General features: G+C 33.8%; 1 long non-coding RNA gene across 2 annotated transcripts in view; it reads right to left on the reverse strand.

The window, feature by feature from the left end:
- LOC116630812 overlaps positions 1 to 14321 on the reverse strand; it is a 32191-nt gene that overhangs the window by 7640 nt on the left and 10230 nt on the right. The window contains exon 3 of one of the 2 annotated variants that reach the window (XR_004299021.1): positions 11526 to 11596. This is a non-coding gene — a long non-coding RNA (uncharacterized LOC116630812). Of the gene's footprint in view, positions 1 to 11525; positions 11600 to 14321 lie in introns of both variants that reach the window. The other variant, XR_004299020.1, reaches the window with a different exon arrangement.

Raw genomic sequence — 14321 nt, forward strand, 5'->3', positions numbered from 1 at the left:
TTTGCTCAACATAGGGCCAAGGTAGACACAAGCAGAGTAGAGGTAAAAGATGATCATTCTCTTCAGATCTTGGTTCTAAAGTAGACATTAATGGCAGGAGGAATATAAGTCCCCATATACTGTGTACTCTAACTCCCCATCTTTTAGTTGTTGGAACAGATCATAAATGTCTTCGGGGACAGAGGGCTGATTAGCAAGGAAGCACAGACCTACAGTGATAGAACATTTCTAGTGGTAAACGTTGCTTTGGCTCATCAGTCCTACAGTTCAATATATAACCAGGAATTGGTCCCCAAGTTCGTAACAGTATCAGTTGGTGCCAAAAGGTTGGCGGGTTTCTAAAAACTCTGGACTTTCATCTGAGTCTGACTCACTCCCGTGTTTGTATCTAATAAGGTAGAATTTTAGTTCTTTCATCCCTGTTAATGGCAAAATATCCGGACCTTCTCTTCTTGCTCTTTTCTTCTTTCTACATTACTCCACTCCTCTGAGGTCTATTCTTAATTTTATTTGGCTCTTCCTGCTCCTATATGTATTGTCCTGGAAGTTACAGAAGATAATGGCTTTCTGGCTTCGTATTCATCTCCTGTTCTCCGACTCCCTTTACTTCTGGCCATGCCAGGGAAAAAATAGGAATCAGAATATGGAAAGTTTGCAAGCAAGAAAAGGGTGTTAAATAACAGTCTGGCAAGACAATAAAGAGAGAAAAAAGATGTGAAGTCAAAAGAGTGAAAGATTAAAGACAAATTAGAATGTGGTAGATGTAACGTTAGGATTTATTCTTTAAGACAGTTACCAAGAAAAAGCAAGGATTTTGGTGACCACTTACGTGAAATGCCAACTTCATGTTGTAGAAAGGAGCCAGACAGCTTAAAAGGACCTGTCCCTTGAAATGCCCTTGTTTACCCCCATCCCATCTGCCCATCCCTCAGCTTCCTCCAGTGGCCTCTCCCATATCACCTGCTTATTCCTTTGATAACATTTGCTGCCATCCGAAATTAATGTATTTTATTTATTTGTGAATATGTTTATTGTCTCTCCTTCCTAATAGAGTGTATGCTATGTGATGTTAGGAGCCTCTCTATCTTGTTTACAACCATAGCCAGAACTCATTAAGGAGGGCACGTGTTGTGATGAGCACTGGGTGTTATATGTAAGTGATAAAACCCTAAATTTGGGGTGCTGGAGTGGCTTAGTCGGTTAAGCGTCTGCCTTTGGTTCAGGTCATGATCTCAGGGTCCTGGGATCGAGTCCCACATTGGGCTCCCTGCTCAGCAGGGAGTCTGCTTCTCCCTCTCACTCTCCCTCTGTGCTCTCCCTCTCTCAAATAAATAAATAAAATCTTTAAAAAAAAAATCACTAAATTCTACTCCTGAAACCAATACTACACTATATGTTAACTAACTTGAATTTAAATAAAATCTTGGAAGTAAAACAAACCAACAAACAATGATAGCCAGCACTAAGCACAGTGCCTGGCACAGAACTGATGCTTAATAATTTTGATAAATGCATGCACAAATGGATGAATGAATGAATTCAAGATCCAGTTCAAGCATCATATCCTTTGTGAATTTTTTGCTACACACCTCAGTAATTTCTTTGTTATAATGATGGCACCTCCTATATACAGTTTTATTCTACTTAAATAAACTCATTTGTTTACTTTTGATATCTAATAAAATATGAGTCCCCTAAAGATTAGGGGGAACTTCCAATTCCTATTCCTATTGGAACTCCTGACCTATTGGAACTCCCTACCAGTTAGTATATAGTTTTGTAAGCGGATGAACACTTTTGAGAAAATATTATTAGGTTTCCAGAGCCATAATGACCACATGAGAAAATTTAAATTTGTAAGTTATCAGATGTGGAAAATATGTTTTTTTTATAATTCAGATAGTAGAGAGGTTTATATTATTTGCTTATGGAAATGTATCATAATCTAACTATACTTTTTCTCCTTGCCTGTAAATTCTGGTCAATTTTATCCACTTCCTTGGCAAAAAACAAACAAACAAACAAAAAAACTATTCAATATAGGTGAATGCAAGGCTAAGAAACATTTCTGATGCATTCTTTTTAAGAATGGGTTACTAGCCTTATACTTCCTTCACCGTCTTCAACTTGTTAGATGCTATGGCGCTTGAAAATAATTGTGAGTTTCTCGAGCATACTTAATAAAAATTCCAGGAACACCAGAGACTTCTTGACGACAGATGTTAGTTTAAAGGAAAAGCCATTTCCACTGCTTTGCAAACTTCGCACTTAATAAGATGCCCTACATTTAATCAAATTAAAGAGATAGGCTACAAAAATGTGGACTTTTTTTTTTAACAACAGAAATAGAGGACTCAGATTAAGGAAAACTGTTAATATTTTTCTCCATTATGGATATTAACTTTTGGTCTTTTTGCCTGAACATTTAGATGAATTTTCAATAAAAGATATAAGATGTATGTGCTTTGGCTTTCTTAAAAGACAAGTGATATTATTGAGCAAACAAGTATCCCAGGTGCCCAAAGAGTTTCCTGGGATACAGGACTTTCAGTGCTAAAATCAGGCAAACCAGGATGGTTGTTCACTCTAGACTGATACAACACTTTTTTTCTTTTTTTAACTTAAATAATATACTTGAGTTTCTAGAATTTTACAAGAATGCATCTCTAAGGTATAGTTAAAGAGAGAAAGGTAACTCATTTTTGTTTGAAAGGTTGACACTTTTATGTTTCATTTTTATCCCAAGATGATGATGATTATTTATTTATAATAGTTGTAAGGGTACATGGCACTTACAAACACATAAAAGACAAAGCTCCTGTGAGGTTTCCCACATAACTCGATATACAATATGCCATGTAAGAGCAAAAGGGGAGACAGAAAAAGGTTGGAAAAAAATCAGTACTAGAAGGCTTAGTGAAAGAAATGTGTTCTAAGCTTTCAAGGAGAGATGTCAAGGAATAAAAGGAAGTTTGTTCAAGTAGGACTAATCTAGTTTTAAACCTTTTGAGAATTATACATGCATAAGTAATAGGAAAATGGATTTTTCTTTTTTTCTTATTACATCGTCTTAGTGAAGTTTTTTTAAAGTTATCATTTTACAGTGACCCTCTTTAACCTTACTACTGTTTTCTACCTTAAACTGTTTTCCCTGGGAGTTGTACACCTACACCAGCTTCTTATGGTTAATATTTGTCGGGTATAAGATTTTTATTCCTCTTACTTTTAAATTTACCATGTTACTATGTTTAAGATGTACCTTTTAAAATAGCATATAGCTGGGGTGCCTGGGTGGCTCAGTTGGTTAAGTGTCCGACTCTTGGTTTCAGCTCAGGGTTGTGAGATCAAGCCCCATGTCAGGTTCAATGCTAGGTGTGGAGCCTGCTTGAGTCTCTCTTCCTCTGCCTTTGCCCCCTCCCAAAAAAATAGCATATAGCTGGAAATTTGGAATCCAGTCATCAAATTTTCACCTTTTAATTGTCAAGTTTATTACATTTTCCTTTATTGTGTTTCTTAGTATTTTATTTCTGCCAACTTACTTTGTATTTTGATGTTCTTTTTTTCTTTATTGTCTCCAGTTGCCCTGACCAACTGTCTTTTCCATTTTTTCCCCTTTAAACTATTGGAAGTTATACGTTATTTTTCTGTTATTTTAGTGGTTCCCCTTAAGTTTCTAATATGTGTAACCTAACCTGACAAAGTCTAACATTAATCAATATCCTTATACTCCCCACCCATGATATAAGTAACTTCTAACTCCTTCCCTGTAATTTATGTCTAATATTTTCATTGTCTTTTTTTTTTTTAAGATTTTATTTATTTATTTAACAGAGAGAGTGAAAGAGTACAAGCAGGGGGAGCAGTAGAGGGAGAGGGAGAAGCAGGCTTCCTGCTGAGCAGAGAGCCTGACGTGGGGCTCGATCCCAGGACCCTGAGATCATGACCTGAGCTGAAGCAGACGCTTAACCATCTGAGCCACCCAGGCACCCCTTGTCTGATTTTTAAACCACATACGATTAGTCATTATTTTTACAGTAATTTTCATTTAGGTTTACCTCATATTTATCAATATCCATTCTTATCATCCATTTATGAATCCTGCTCCTACCTTCTGGGTTCAATTTTCTTCTTCCCACAGTAAATTACTAAGTGGTACTTTAAGTGATGGAAGGTCTCTAGTGACTAAAAACAAAAATCCAGCAAACGAAAAGTCCTCTATCTGAAAATATCTCCACCCTCCACCAACTCTTGAAGAACTATTTAGTGGGGTATAGAACTCTAAACTGGTAGTTATTTCCTCTAAGCATCGTGAGACTATTATTTATTCTTTATTTTCTAAGCTTTCTTATTGTTTTTGAGATATCTGCTGCGGTCCAAATGTTATTTCTGTGTAGTTAATCTCTTCCTCTTCCTCACCTTTTCTTTCCTGGTAATCTTCTTTCTCCTGATTGTCTTTATTTTTTTGTTGCCTCTCGTGTCCAGCAGTTTCAACTGGATATTACTGGTATAACTTTATTTGTATTTATCCTGGTTAGAAATCATTTTGCTTCTGGATTATAAGGAATCTTATTTTTCCTCAACCTGGAAAAACTTTTAACCATTATCATTTCAAATATTGCCCTTCTTTTATTCTACTTCTTTAACTTATATTGATATATATGTTGGATTTTCTATTCTGTCTTCTACATGTCTTAGTCTCTCTTTCATTTGCTTAATCTTTTATCTCTCTGGGCTACATCCTGAGAAATTTTACCAGCCAATCATTCAACATTTTCTCTTCAGCTTTATTTCATCTACTGTTTGACCTGCTCATTGTTCATCTTTATTTCAAGAATCCTTAAAATTGTTTAATTTCTAGAAGGTTTAAGCGATGATTTTTCAAATCAGTCTGCCTTTTTTTCCTAGTCTCTAATTCTTTTCTTATGGTTTCCACTCATATATGGCTTTATATTAAATAAAATTTTATTTTCTGTCTCAAACTGTTTTATTATTCTTTTATATATTTCAAATATATTTCTTATATTTGCTGGTTCTCAGGTAAATCATTTCCTTGTGATTTTTAAAATATTTGATTGTGATCTTATCTTGCAAATCAACTATTTACTCCATAGGCATTTTGTGCAGCATAGATTATAAAAAATATCTCTTCAAAGTAGTTTTACATTTACTTTTTCCAAGTGTGTCAGGAGAAATGCTCACCCAGGAATCATTTTTTAAGCATCTTTATTGAGATAGAGTTCACATACCATAAAATTCATGAGTTTAAAGCACACAATTCAACGGCTTCAGTATATTCACAGAATTCTGCAACCATCATCACAATCTAAGTTTAGAAAAAGTTATCACCCCAAAAAGAAAGACTGTACCCATTAGAAGTTGCTCATCTCTTCCCCTTCCCCAAGCAACTGCTAATATACTGTCTGTCCTAAGGATTTGCCTATTCTGGAATTTTTTTATGTAAATAGAATCATGTAATATGTGGTGTTTTGACCTCTTTCATTGAGCATAATATTTTCAAAGTACGTCTATGTTGTATCATGTACCAATACTTTTTTCCTTTTTACTGACAAATAGTATCCCATAGTATAGCTATACTGCATGTTGCTTATTCTTTCATTATTTGATGGACATCTGGGTGGTTTTCACTTTTTGATTATTATAAATAATGCTTTTATGAATATTCATGTATAAGTTTTAGCACGGATGTATATTTTCATTTTTCTTTGAGTATAAACCCAGGAGTGGAATTACTACACCATATGGTAACTCTATGTTTAGCATGTTAAGGAATTGCCAAACTGTTTTCTGTCATGTTTATAGCATTGTACGTGCCCACAAGCAGTGTTTGAGGGTTCTGATTTCTCCACATCCTCATAAACATTTGTTATGATCTATTGTTTTTATTATAAGCCATCTAGTGAGTATGAAGTGGTATCTCATTATAATTTTGAGTTGCATTTCCCTAATGGGCTAATGATGTTGAGCATCTTTTTATGTGCCTATTGGAATTTTGTATATATTTTCTGGAGATGTGTCTATTCAGATTATTTTTCCCATTTTTTTGAATGTGTTCTCTTTTTATTATTGAGTTATAAGTGTTTGTATATTCTGGATACTAGTCCCTTATCAGATAAATGATTTGCAAATGTTTTCTCCCATTCAGTAGGTAGTCCTTTCACTTTCTTGATGGTTTTACTTTCAGCAAAAGCAATTGAATTTTGATGTAGTCCAATGTAGTCTAATTTTTTTCCTTTTTGTCCACATGGCTTTTGGTGTCAAATCTAATAAACCATTGCTTAATCCAAGTTCATGAAGATTTATGTCTTTACTCTGATGTTTTCATCCAGGAATTTTATAGTTTTAACTCTTACTTTTAAGTCTATGGTCCACTTTGAGTTTATTTTTGTGTATGGCTTAAGGAAGGGGTCCAATTTCATTCTTTTGCCTGTGGATATTTGGGGTTTTTTACACTATTTGGTGAAAAGACAATCTTTGCTCTAGACTTGTCTTGGCACCTATAACAGCAAATTTTACATGTCCACTTGGCTAGACCACAGTAGCCAGATATTTGGTAAAACATTTTGAATTTTTCTGTGAAGGAGTTTTTTTAAAATGAGATTAACATTTAAACTGGTAGACTTTGAGTAAAGCAGATTACTCTCCACAATGTAGGTTAACCTCACCCAATCAGTTGAAGGCCTTAATAGAACCAAGATGTCCCCCTAGCAAGAAGGGGACTCTAGCAGACTGCCTTTGGACTCAAACTGCAACTTTTCCCTGGGTCTACAGTCTGCAAGCCTACCTTAAAGATTTTGGACTTGCCAAGCCTCCACAACTGTGAAGGTGAATTCCTTAAAATCTATCCTATCCATCTGTGTATCTATCTATCTATCTACACACACACACACACACACACACACACACACACACACACACACAGAGACCTATCTTATTTGGCCTGTTTCTCTGGAGAACCCCGACAACCCTGACTAATACAGCACCGTTGTCAAAAATCAACTGGCTTCAATTGTAAGGGTTTATTTCTGGACTTTCAATTTTCTTCCTTCTATTCCATTTATCTATAGATCTATCCTTATAACCTGAACTACCAATTTTAATACTTAATGTTTCTATTTCAGGATTTACACATATAGGATTCAGGCATATAAACAGTAGTTTAGGATCAGAGTTCAAACCCACGCATAGCAAACACTTGGTTTTGAATTCTTGTGAGATATTTCTGTTTACTACCCAGAGAACTGAACATACACATGATAACTTGATTCATATTAGGTCACTGGAAACATTTTGTTATCCCTTTATTACCACAGATTAAAAAAAAAAAATTAGAGAACCTCAGATTTGTGCAAGTCCCTTCATTCCAACTTCATGTCTTAATTGCCCCCCAAAGTCTCACCTTTTGTTTCTGCATGGCCATTAAAGTCAAGGCTTTGGGCATTGTAACTCATCTCTGAATTTGATAATCACCTCCTAGATGTACAGCAACTTCTGTTCTTAATTGAGCTTTATTTTTAACACTTCAAGATTTGCATTCATTCATTGCAAACATACATATAGATATATGTTTATATATTTATATCTGTATCTATCACTTTGAGTTACAATTTATTATGTCTTCTAAGTATTCATGGGAGCAGAGATATTTTGGTCAAAATCTTTGCTGGAAGCAGAATTCAAATATATTGATTATTTTTGTTTGACAACTTCAAAGGTCCACACTGAAAATTCAAATACCATTGAAAAAGTTCAAATATGGATTATATTCTCCTATGGAAACAAAAAATAAGTATTCTAAAGTCTATTAACATGAATACTCTAAAACCATTTGTATACTGAATACACAAAGCTATTATCAGGATTAAATGAGATAATTTGATCCAAGCCAACGTACTAATAATTAGAGTAAGTCAGTTGCCACTCAATAAATGGAATTATTACATTAATTTTGTTATTATTCTTTAGTTATACATTGAGTTACATGTATGCCTGATTTACCTTGGGAGTTAATTATATTATAATATTTTTTCTTCTAGGAAAACATGCATTCTGAGTTTCAAATAACTAATTTACAAATGGATTTTTTTAAAAAAAGATTTTATTTATTTATTTGACAGAGAGAGAGACAGTGAGAGAGGGAACACAAGTAGGGGGAGTGGGAGAGGGAGAAGCAGGCTTCCCACTGAGCCCAGAGCCTGATGTGGGGCTCGATCCCAGGACCTGAGCCGAAGACAGACGCTTAACGACTGAGCCACCCAGGCGCCCCTACATATGGATTTTGAAATAAAAAGAAATTGGTGTCTGTCATTCTATATATAACACAGAATGTACTTACTTGAAGTGGAAACCATTTAGTCAAATATAAAGGCAGGTGGTATTGTACTGAAGCACACAATTTCTAAATGTTGTTTTTCCCTCACTGCAATGAAACATTCATGGAGATACATGATTTGAATAATTGATTTTTAAGGTCTCAAACAAAGGTTCCAGAGAAAATTTTAACTATTTTACTGAAAAAAAAATAATTAGCTATGGGAAACTTTCTAACTTCAATTATTAATGCATAGAAATGATTCAACAAACCACAATAATCTTGAGAACATTTACTTGTAATTCTTGAGATGGACTATCCATCTTTCATTTCTACTAAAGGGGTAATAAAATAAATACTTATTTCTAATATTTTTACTTTAAAGCTCGGATTTTATTCATATTGATGATGTTATTCTAAAAGTTCATCTATGAAACATATTTTAAACTAAAATTTTAAACATTTAAGTTTTTTTCTTGTCAAAATGTCTTTGTTTCTGGAAAGCTATTCGTGTGTTGTATGCTGTCAAACACATTTTGAGAAGCAATATATCAGCATTTTACCAACACTTGTTTTTTCCTAATAAATATTTTAACAAAACATTAATTACAAATCAGAGGTTTTCTTACAAAACACAAGTGATTTCACATAGCCCCCAAAATATTTTCTAGTCATACAACTTTGACTACTTCTATCTTAGAGAGCTAGCAAGTTCAGTATCTGTATTAAATTTCTATTAGCTTATTCAGGAAAGACAAGCAAAAACAAAGATATAAAATGTGCTTGGTATGTATAAATTTACTGATATGGCTTACTCCATCAATTAAAACAATTGCTAAGCTATACACCTCATAACTATATGTACTACGTTGTATAACCGTAATTTTTCTTAGCTTCAACACAAAGATTTTACAGGAGCAGATGGATAGGTCTACAGAATGTAAAACTGTTTGATTTTATATAACATGCTGAAATTATTTCATATATTTTTGAACTTGTGATTTGGATGAAAATCTAATTTAAGCACACTTCCAATTTATTAAAATGGGTATTTGGCTTTGCATAATTCTATACATTTGATGTAGAATGAAGCTTTAAACATGCTTTCTCAACATGATTAACAGCTGATATAGTCTGCCTTAGTTATCTGAACCTACTTCATAAAAAATTGTTTTGCTCAGTTACATTTCCCAATTGATGTCAATCTCATTTTCTCATAATTTAATCTTTTAAAATCTTTAGAAGTGCTGTTTTTATTATTATATTAATTAATTTCTAAAGAATATTTTTTCCCCTGCAGAAATAATCTACTCATTTTCACTTTCAGGTGAAAGTATAAAACTTTATTTTCAGCATATCTGTTTTTGTAGCTTATTTGCTTTTATATCATTCATTATTTAAAAGTTTCCCCTGAGGGGCGCCTGTGTGGCTCAGTTGGTTAAGCAACCGCCTTTTGATCTTGGCTCAGGTCATGATCTCAGGGTTGAAATCGAGCCCCACATTGGGCTCTGCGCTCGGCACAGAGTCTGCTTGAGATTCTCTCTCTCCCTCTCCATCTGCCCCTCCCCCTGCTCATGTTCTCTCTCTCTAAAAGAAATAAATAAAATCTTTAAAAATAAATAAATACAAGTTTCCCTTGAGTTCTATGATGTCAAATGGCAATAGTGCCATAAAATAAATATAAAGGGCTTTTTCTAAAATATATAGAAGATCTAATTGTCTCTCAATTAGTTATTGATAAATAAAAACTGCATTCTCCCCAAAATGCAAGGAAGAAAAGTCTCACTATATTTATCTCAGAACTTTTCCTGTTAAGATGAAGGGAAAAGGTATGACTGCCTGCATTATTCATATTTAATAGATAAAAATTCACAGTAAAAAGTGAAATTTCTGGCCCATTCCAATACAGATTTTGAAAATGATGACTTCATTTCCTAGACATTAAAAAGTAAAAATTAGCCTTAAAATAATTCTTAAATATTTCAAACAAATTAGAACTGCAAGAATAATGTCAAGTACAAATATAATGTATAAGTTTTTGTCATTTGTTATATATACATTTTCTATATTCTCTTTGGTGTTATAGTTCATCTAGCAGTTTTCCTGATATATGTGTTCAGAGAAAGATTTTGAAGATCAGTATAAGATAATGGCTAACCATAAGAATTAAGAGTAAATATGACTCTGTTTTCATTTTAAAATATCTTTATTTTTCAGATGATTTACTTTAAGTTTGACTTGAGCTCTGTATATGAAAAACAGATTGTGAGGGCTTACTCTTCTCACTATAGATTTTGCTGTGTTTTCACAATCTAAGATTCCAGTTACCAAATAATAAAACAGCTAGCCTCTCTGACTGCAGAGATAGGCTTCATGCTATAAATCAATGCACTAGCTTCTTGTAAACTGCTATGAAGCCAGACAGCCTGGAACAATTTAACACCAAGAGGTGCGAATTTCCTCTATTTATCTTAAAAAGTGTTAACTTCAGAGTATTTCAGTGCTTGAAGTTATATTCCAAGATAAAAATGCTCAGATCCAGTTATGGAAACTTAATTAAATAACTTCATTTCTTAGTGTCTTTCTTAGCTTCTGCTACTTAACTACTACTATTTCAAAAAGGGTTCTTAGAACTAATGAAAATAATTGGTAAAATAAATTTCTGAGCATAAACACAAAAAGCATTTTACAATACTGCCAAAGATTTTATCAATAATAAAAATAACACTGAATTCATCTATCATGTGATAAAACTGTAATGTTACTACAAAGTAATATATTGGCATAGAACAGGAATTGAGCGTGGTTTTAAAACAATGAGTCTGGGGTGAGATTTTCTGGTTTAAGATATTGGCTCTACTATTTACTATATAAGGCTTTTTTGGGTAAGTTATATAACCACTCTGTACCTCAGTTTAGTCATCTGTAAATGGAATGATAATGGTACTACCTCATGGAGCTGTGATAAAGGTTAACTGGGTTCATATTTCTATTTGGAACAGTACCTGGCATATATAAACATTATAGATGAGTTCAAGACATCCTCAATCTAATAATGTATTATTATATCATGTGTTGAATGACATACATTTTCAATTCTGTGGTTTCTATTATCTCTCTGGATATTAGATTGTTCCAGAGAATAACTAATGCTAGTCAATTTCTCACCTAGAGGAAAAATAAAAGATACACTTACCAAATCTGTTACTAATCCAGAACTGAAATCATAGCTAACACTTTGGAGAACACGTTGACATTCAAAAAGCCCTGCTAGAAAAAAAAATATATGAGCTGATTATAGCCAGATAAAACTGAATAAAAAAGGGGCACCTGTGTGGCTCAGTTGGTTAAGCGTCTGCCTTCGGCTCAGGTCTTAATCCCAGGGTGCTGGGATTGAGCCCCGCTTCAGGCTACCTGCTCCGCAGGAAGCCTGCTTCTCCCTCTCCCATTCCCCCGCTTGTGTTCCCTCTCTCACTGTCTCTCTCTCTCTCTGTCAAATAAATAAATAAAATCTTAAAAAAAAACTGAATAAAAAAATATATATAGTTCTATGTTTAGATTTTTTTAATTAAATGCCAAATCTAGAATAGAGGAATTTAGTTTACCAAGAAAGAGAACTTGACAGAACTATTTGCCACCACACATAGTTCATTCTAAATTTACCTGGTAATTGACGTGACCATCTGTGTTAGTTAATTGGCTTTATCCAAAGGAAAGACAAACTTCTCACATCTTTATGATAGGAGGCAGTTTTGTAACTTGGAGAAAGGCAGCCACTTAAATGAAGCTACAGAAATGGGGAGAGATCAGGATGCTATCTCTCTTGATAATTATATTTCAAAGAGATGCTTATAGGTCCTTGAAAGAGATATGCTTGGATCATAAGCTAGTAAGAGGTCTATTTTTCTTCTAAAAAGATTTACATACATTTCAAGGAGACAGAGAAAGAACTTACAAGTTTTCTAAAGTTCTCTAAGAAAATGGGTGAGGCGGAGTCTCTTATTTTCAACATGGAGAATTAAGTCTCTTATTTTTAATTTATATTTGCCCTTGCAGAAGAGGGAAATTGGAAATGAAGAAAAAAAGCAAAGAGAGAGTTTCTGCCATATATCAACAATTTAAGATGCAGAAAATACAAGTGGCTAAAGAGAGAAATCAAGGATATCTGTTTTTTAACTACTTATAGAAAAAATGAGTGATATCCCAGGCAGACGGTTTTCATTAAGAAAGGAAATATATATCATAGTGTAATTTAAAATTATTCAAAACATTTACCATTTATATCTAATATAAGTTCAGCCCAATAAAATTATGCTTATAAATGTGGGGGGGGGAAAGAAAACTTTCTTCATTTGTGTCCATGCACCATTATTTATTTTCCCAGAAAGATAACTGACAAGCTAAAAAGAATTGCGTTGGAAAGACTTCTACAACATTACCACAAACCCACTTATGGGAATGTGCTCTGAGAAAAGAATGCATAGAGTAAGAACAAAGTAGGAGAAACATTTCTTTTACCTTCCTGTGTTAGAGGTTCACAAGACATATTTCCTTATTAAAGTTTCTATGAAGCTTTTAAGAAGTCCTTTTAAATCTGGTAGAAATTACATAGGTTACCCAAATGAAAGCAAATGGCCTATATTTTCAGAGCTGGCTATACCAAGGGAGTCAGCCGCTATCACTTGTCTGTTGCCGTTATAGATAAACCAAAATTTTTACAAAATATTTGAGTCACACTTCCTCTACTTGAGGATTTCCTAGAATTGCTTTACCTTGTTCTCACATTGAAAAATGCTGTAGAGAAGGTTCAAACCAATCTTAAGTGAGTTTTTTTAAATTTTACTTAGTTTTGGTGGTTTATGTGCCATAGAAATCTTTCTTTAATTTTAAGTCCAGGAAATTTATGTGAAAATGTCACAGTATTAATAAGTCTGAGTCCATTTTAATTAGAATATGATGTCCACCTTCAATTTGTTGAGTCAAGTTTTCTTAATTTCAGGATTTTTTTTCTTGATTTATATTTTTAAGTCTACTTTCTGTTTTAATTGTTCTTTTCTTTTTTATGTGTACCCTGGGTACGTGTATAATAGATTTATTTTTGGCAAGTTTTCACATATCTTTCTTCTTAATTATTTAAATGCTTTTTTTTCTATTACATAATTCAATATACTGAAATTTGTCCTTCATTTAAGTAGATTTGTTTTCAATGGTGTGGATGCTTCAACTGTTGCATCACACATATGGTTTTATCTTTGTTCCCACTTATTTTGTTGTGTTATTATTTCTTCTCTGAGTTCCTGTATTTCTGTCTTAACATCTTCATGCATGGAGAATTTTTTCTTTCTTTTTTTTTTTTTTTTTTAAAGATTTTATTTATTTATTCATGAGAGACAGAGAGAGAGAGAGGCAGAGGGAGAAGCAGGCTCCCAAGGAGCAGGGAGCCCGATGCGGGACTCGATCCCAGGACCCTGAGATCATGACCTGAGCCGAAGGCAGACGCTTAACCATCTGAGCCACCCAGGCACCCGAGAATTTTTTCTTTAATCAAGCTACTTGATTCCATAGAAAAATACTTCACCAAAGTTTTTATCTTCTCCATGTTAAAATATTTTTTGGCTTTGTTTTTAGCTTTTAATTTTTTTATGACTTTTTGCCTTTTATGTTCCTTCTATAATGCTGCATTGTGAACGTGAGAAGTCCTTTCTGGCCTCAGTTATTTACAGAATTTGATGTGGGAAGAGACCGGATGACTACTTTGGGCTAACATGAAGAGTGTGGTAAACTGCTTTGTTGCAAAAATGGAATATATGTAGGTTTTTTTTTTCCTTCAACTCTAACTCCCTTGCCACTCCATGAGGACAAAGGATTAGGAAGGCTTTTTCAGCCCACCACTTGAGCCTGATGTCTAACACAAGAGTTAATTTTCCACTGGACGGCACCAACCACTTTGGAAATGTGCTGCTCTGACAGATTTGCTCATCATCTAAAATGG

Source organism: Phoca vitulina, unplaced genomic scaffold (assembly GCF_004348235.1).
Source record: "Phoca vitulina isolate PV1807 unplaced genomic scaffold, GSC_HSeal_1.0 scaffold4, whole genome shotgun sequence".
NCBI lineage: Eukaryota > Metazoa > Chordata > Mammalia > Carnivora > Phocidae > Phoca > Phoca vitulina.